At 32.2% G+C, this 5,798-nt stretch overlaps 1 long non-coding RNA gene across 1 annotated transcript; it reads right to left on the minus strand.

The window, feature by feature from the left end:
* Positions 1 to 2,321: 2,321 nt before the first annotated feature.
* Positions 2,322 to 3,754, minus strand: LOC141719271 (uncharacterized). Its single transcript, XR_012574062.1, has 3 exons — positions 3,676 to 3,754; positions 3,473 to 3,529; positions 2,322 to 2,367 (listed from the first exon to the last, which is right to left on the minus strand). It is a non-coding gene; the product is annotated as an uncharacterized LOC141719271 (long non-coding RNA).
* Between the last annotated feature and the right edge of the window lie 2,044 nt (positions 3,755 to 5,798).

The raw sequence follows: 5,798 nt of genomic DNA on the forward strand, positions 1-5,798 counted from the left end.
GGCGCGTCTAAGAAGGAGCGACCAGGATAACGACAACTTATGAATGGAGTTGATACAATAATATGTCTTGTAGATGTGTGCAATGTAGACCTCAGCAACTGACACAAGTATCATTGGCATCACAAGGTCTGCGAAGCTCATTCTAATACTCCAGAAGTTAGAATTAATGGTAGCAAGAAGTTAGAATTAATGGTAGCAAGCAGTGATTATGTCAGCACTTCAACAGGTTTAAATAATTAGACATTTTGTGTAGCATTATTGATCTTTAATAATATTACTCTAAGTTGAAATTGTGCTATTGTTGTGTCTAAAAGAAATTATAAATTATCTGAGTTTTGAAACTAATTATCTAAATAGGATAATAAATTTATTGTTTACTCACCAGATATAAACAAGCCCAGTGGTGAGCTTGGTCTGAAAGTGCAGCCTGATCCATCTCATAACTTTCCTGATTTTGGTATGTTCATTTGTTTAATTCTTTGTTTTTTAATAATCTGTTGATACAGTTTTGTTTTCCTGAGTTTATGTACACTTCTTGTAATTTTTTTGTTGTTTACCTAGATATATAATGTATGGTTTCGTTTGAGTTTTGTTAATTAGTTGTTTTTTCGGTTGTATGTTGTTATTTTTTTATTTGGGTGTATTTGTCATGAGAGAGTGTGAGAGTGAGAGAGAGAGACTATTGTGTCTACTTGATGGATAAACAGCTAAACTAACTGTTTACTATTTAATTTTGTTTTTGGAATTGTTTGTCATCTATAAAGCTTTTCCTTATTAAAGGTTTAATGACAAAAATTTACTATGCTCTAACTGGAACACTCTGCCTTTAGCACTGGATAAAAAGTTAGGATTTATTGAAAATCACTATGTTTACTTATTTTTTAGGTGCATGTGTTATAAATTTGTGATGGCTAAATTAGGGTTATCACTTATTTAGCACAATTATTAACTAGTGGGCTATTATTGCTCAAAGTTTAAAAGAAAGGAATTCAATTGTTTGTCCTTTCTATGTTATTTTATTGAAATTGTTGGAAATGTGAGAGCTTTCATAATGGTTTCTTGAACTATAACTACATATCATGCAAAAGAACGGAGCACCTGGGCACTTGTACAATTATCCTAAACACAGATGCATGATAATATGCCTACTCACTACAAGGAAAACAAGCTTCACCAACGGTTTATGTCCGTTGTCTGATACCCTATTTTCCCGTTGACTATTGAGCCGCCGTCTGTTAGTTGGATCAGACAACGGCTAAAAAACATTGTCTGAGATTATACAGACAATGATTATGGATTAAGCCCGTTGTATTACATCCAGAAAAGACAACGTTTTTTGCTTGTTTTCGTCGTAACAAGCGACATTACTCAAGGGTTCTCAGAAACTCAGAAAACCATTGTGTAAGGTATAATATTAAAGCCAATCCTACAACACTTATTGTTGTATAAACGTTGTTGTGTATTCAGATAGACAACAAAAATAAAATTGAGCTCGTAGAACTCTTGTAATAAATTTCTACACACAACAGTTTTGGATTTTAATGTATGGCATGATCAGATACATACAACTGTTTATTTGTCCAAACGTATTGCATGAATACCTTTGATACAATATCTTAATATTATATAGACAATGGTTTACTAGTGTTGTGAAAGTTAATTTTGCACCAAAGTTTTGTGTTCGAAAGCATTGTTTTAGTATTAAAGACATGATATTTTAATGAAGCTTGGTTCTTAAAAGCGTTGTCTTACACAAAATATAACAAGTAATCAAATGAAATTAACTTTGCAAATCTAAACAAAAGTTCTAAAGTTAATCCATGATCGAAAATCACAACAACATAGTTATACAAAAGCTAAAAGCATATTGATATCACTGCCTTCATGAGTCTAAGATTTCTACTAAAAATTAAAGAAAATATAGAGTCTACAAGGATTTGATGTTGGCTACTCAGAGCTCAATTGGCCTTTTCAGGTTCTCTTCACGTTTTCCGCAAGAGCTATGTTGTCCTTGCAATATCATTACAGCTTGTGATAGGCAATTTCCCAATCTGGAGAAAACAATCTTCAAAATAAATCGACAACCACTCTTAAGTTAATATTCTTTTCCTTCCTGCATTATAGGAAAAACAAAGAACTGGATCTCTTAATATAAAGTGAAATCAAACCAAGACGTAATAGAAAATAAACAAATGCCCATAGTGTCACCTGGCTCACTTCCATGAAGAGACTGTCAATGTCCTGCTTTGTAAAGATACCACCTTTCCTCGCAGTTTCTCTTGGTGAAGATTGGGAGGTCCTGCTTGTAACAACTTTATCTTTTCCTCTTTTGTCAACCTCCTTTTTCAAATCATCTATCCCGACAATCTGTAGAGAAAGTCGAAGTACACATAAAATTCACTTAAAATAAGATTGACAAACTACATGCTAGGTTCTCAAAATTTCCAAATAAAAGGAGGCCACAAACATATACAGAAGGCAATTTGTAAACCAGGGCACATAGATTTGTAAAGTAATCCATAATTATGCTTCTTTTTTCGTAAATAGTTCAGCTGCTTTGTAGGTAGCTGATTACCTAAAAATAGTTTCAAAAACCCTTAAAATAAACGTCCATATTTCAACATTTAAGGTTACAGACACTACTACAGAAACGTACAGTACTACTGGCATAATGTTCTCCCATCAGTACATCATTTGAAAACACCTGTTCAACACATCATCATTAGTGTTGCTAATAAATCAGTACATAGACTTCTTAAGCTACATTGCTACGTCATACCTTCACTTGTACACTGAACTTATGAAGTAAAAGCGATACATATTATTTTGCCTAAGAAATAAGAACTCCCTTAACACTATAATATAACAACTTATATTTTTCTTTCACGGATATTTTCTACGCATAAAATAAATAAATGTTATACTTTATGGGGGAACTGAACTTAAAATTCAGGGGACACAATTATGAATATTGTTAGCTGAGTGGGAGAACAATACGAACTGCATGATGCAAAAGAGCTAGTCACACTAAATCTATATACATTATTAACAAGAATAATTTGTTATGTACATTCTCCAAAAGTGAAATATCAGGAATTCTATAAAAATGTATCCCCACGGGTGCTCATAGCTCTTAAGTCGCAATCCAGAGTGCACCTTAATCAACTTATGCTCCAGGAGAACAAATAAGCCTGTAAGATTAACTATACCTACTGGTAGACACTACTAGTAACATATCTTGTTTTGTTCACTAGTTGAATAAAAAGAAACCATCTGCCATTGCAAAATCATTCAACAGTTGTCTCAAGACAGATCATTTTTATATCACAATTTCAATCTTACTAGTTACTAAATGAAGTCAACTAAGAACTAGACTATTTCTTTAATATCTTAACTGGCGAGAAAATTTTAGAAATGAATAACAAATGAAAGATACAAGTAAAGATGTGATACAGTTCAGGCCATATCATACAGTTTCGTATTTGAGGAGTTTCAGTCTCTTCCTTCTTTGTTTGTCATTCTGAAATTCCTGTTTCATGACCACAAGTATAAGGGGTTTAGCATGCTAAAAGCTAATACTGATGATTGTTTTGACTTTTTATGAAGCAAATGAATAGGAGTAATGATACCGTAACATAGAAGCGGGAAGATTGAAAAAAATAAAGAACAACCAACCTCATACATTACTTTCTTATTGACTGGTGCAGTGTTGTCACAAAGAAGCCACTCAATGGTTGCTTTCAGTTTTAAGAACTCGCCCTCACTTTCATCATCTACGGACTATAAAATTAGAATCAATCAGCAATTGCAAGATAATCTTGAAATTATAACTCAACAATAATAATAATGAAAAAGAAAAAAGAGGGTAACAAGTTTCAGACCTCCTGGTATAGTTGTGACGAGTGAGAGCGTTGTTGAGTTTAGACATTGACAATGTGTTTGACAATATCCCTGAGCCAGAGACTGTCCGTAATCTTTGTAACAAAATCTCCATTCTCTCTATCCTTAATTAAATCATGAAAAACATAATTATTTTCAACTTCAGCTACTGAGATGGTGATTTTGTTGGATAGAGATGAAGTAACAAAACGAGGAAGGGGGGTTGTCGGAGATTTTATGAAATGAGATGGGTAATTGGTGGTCAGATAAGTGGTGGAACAACAACTACTCATATTCATTCCCCCGAATGCTTTTCTCTTTGATTTTTATTCAATTATTAATGTGCAAGATGGAAATAGAAGTTGTTCCCATGGAGTAAATTAAGCACAACAAACATATAACCTAACCTTGCAAATGATAAACAGGTACTAATCAGTCATGCCCTGAGCTTGAAAGGTTTGAACTCCAAAAAATATTCCTCAAAATTGTCGCTTTGAACTTGAAAATCAAGGAGATTAGAAATTCCAACCTTCAATTTTGTAATTGAGAAGCTGAATTCATATGCAATTTTGTGAAAGAGAAACAAGATTGGGTGAGGGAGATGGTCAAGATTTAAAAACTAAAAAACCAGACAGAGAGAGGAGAGAGATGAGTCGTGGGAGAGAGATGGAAGAGTACGGAGAGAAAGAATCAGGAGGAGAAGAGGAGTCAGATCAAAGAAAGGGGAATGGGAGAGATAAGGGGGAAATGAAAATTAGAAGGAAGGGGGAAATGAAAATTAAAGGGGGAAACCAAAAATTGTGTAAAAATGAAAAAATCATAAATTAATTTATTTATTTATATATTATAATTAAATACTTATCTTTATTTTACTTTATATTAATATAATAATATTTATTTTAAATAATTTCACATAATTTTTTTATATAAAATTATTTGAAACAAATTTGAAAAAATTTCAATTTTCTTTCTATATAACTAACGTTAATATATATTAATATTATGCAAAATGATCCTAAAACCATTTTTTAAGAAAGTAATTATTTAATCAAGGAAGAGACTTATTTTTCATATGACTAAAATTGATATATCTTAACATCCGCACGGTTGGATCGTCGAAAAAATCATTTTAAAAATTAATCTTGTAAATCTGGAACGAGTCTCGTTGTCGGGAGGGGTACTTTTACCGGATTTTTCTAATCCTGACTTGCAAGATGGACTTCAAATTTTTTAATAATTTTTTTATATGACTAAAATTGATATATCTTAACATCCGTACGGTTGGATTGTCGAAAAAATCATTTTAAAAATTAATCTTGTAAATCGGGAACGAGTCTTGTTGTCGGGAGCGGTACTTTTACCGGATTTTTCTAATCCTGACATGCAAGATGAAGTTCAAATTTTTTAATAATTTTTTCATATGACTAAAATTGATATATCTTAACATCCGCATGGTTGGATCGTCGAAAAAATCATTTTAAAAATTAATCTTGTAAATCTGGAATGAGTCTCGTTGTCGGGAGGGGTACTTTTACCGGATTTTTCTAATCCTGACTTGCAAGATGGACTTCAAATTTCTTAATAATTTTTTTATATGACTAAAATTGATATATCTTAACATCCGTACGGTTGGATTGTCGAAAAAATCATTTTAAAAATTAATCTTGTAAATCGGGAACGAGTCTTGTTGTCGGGAGGGGTACTTTTACCGAATTTTTCTATTCCTGACATGCAAGATGAAGTTCAAATTTTTTAATAATTTTTTCATATGACTAAAATTGATATATCTTAACATCCATACGGTTGGATCATCAAAAAAATCATTTTAAAAATTAATCTTGTAAATCTGGAACGAGTCTCGTTGTCGGGAGGGGTACTTTTACCATATTTTTCTAATCCTGACTTGCAAGATGGACTTC

The sequence above is a fragment of the Apium graveolens genome, chromosome 1, assembly GCF_009905375.1.
Source record: "Apium graveolens cultivar Ventura chromosome 1, ASM990537v1, whole genome shotgun sequence".
Lineage (NCBI taxonomy): Eukaryota > Viridiplantae > Streptophyta > Magnoliopsida > Apiales > Apiaceae > Apium > Apium graveolens.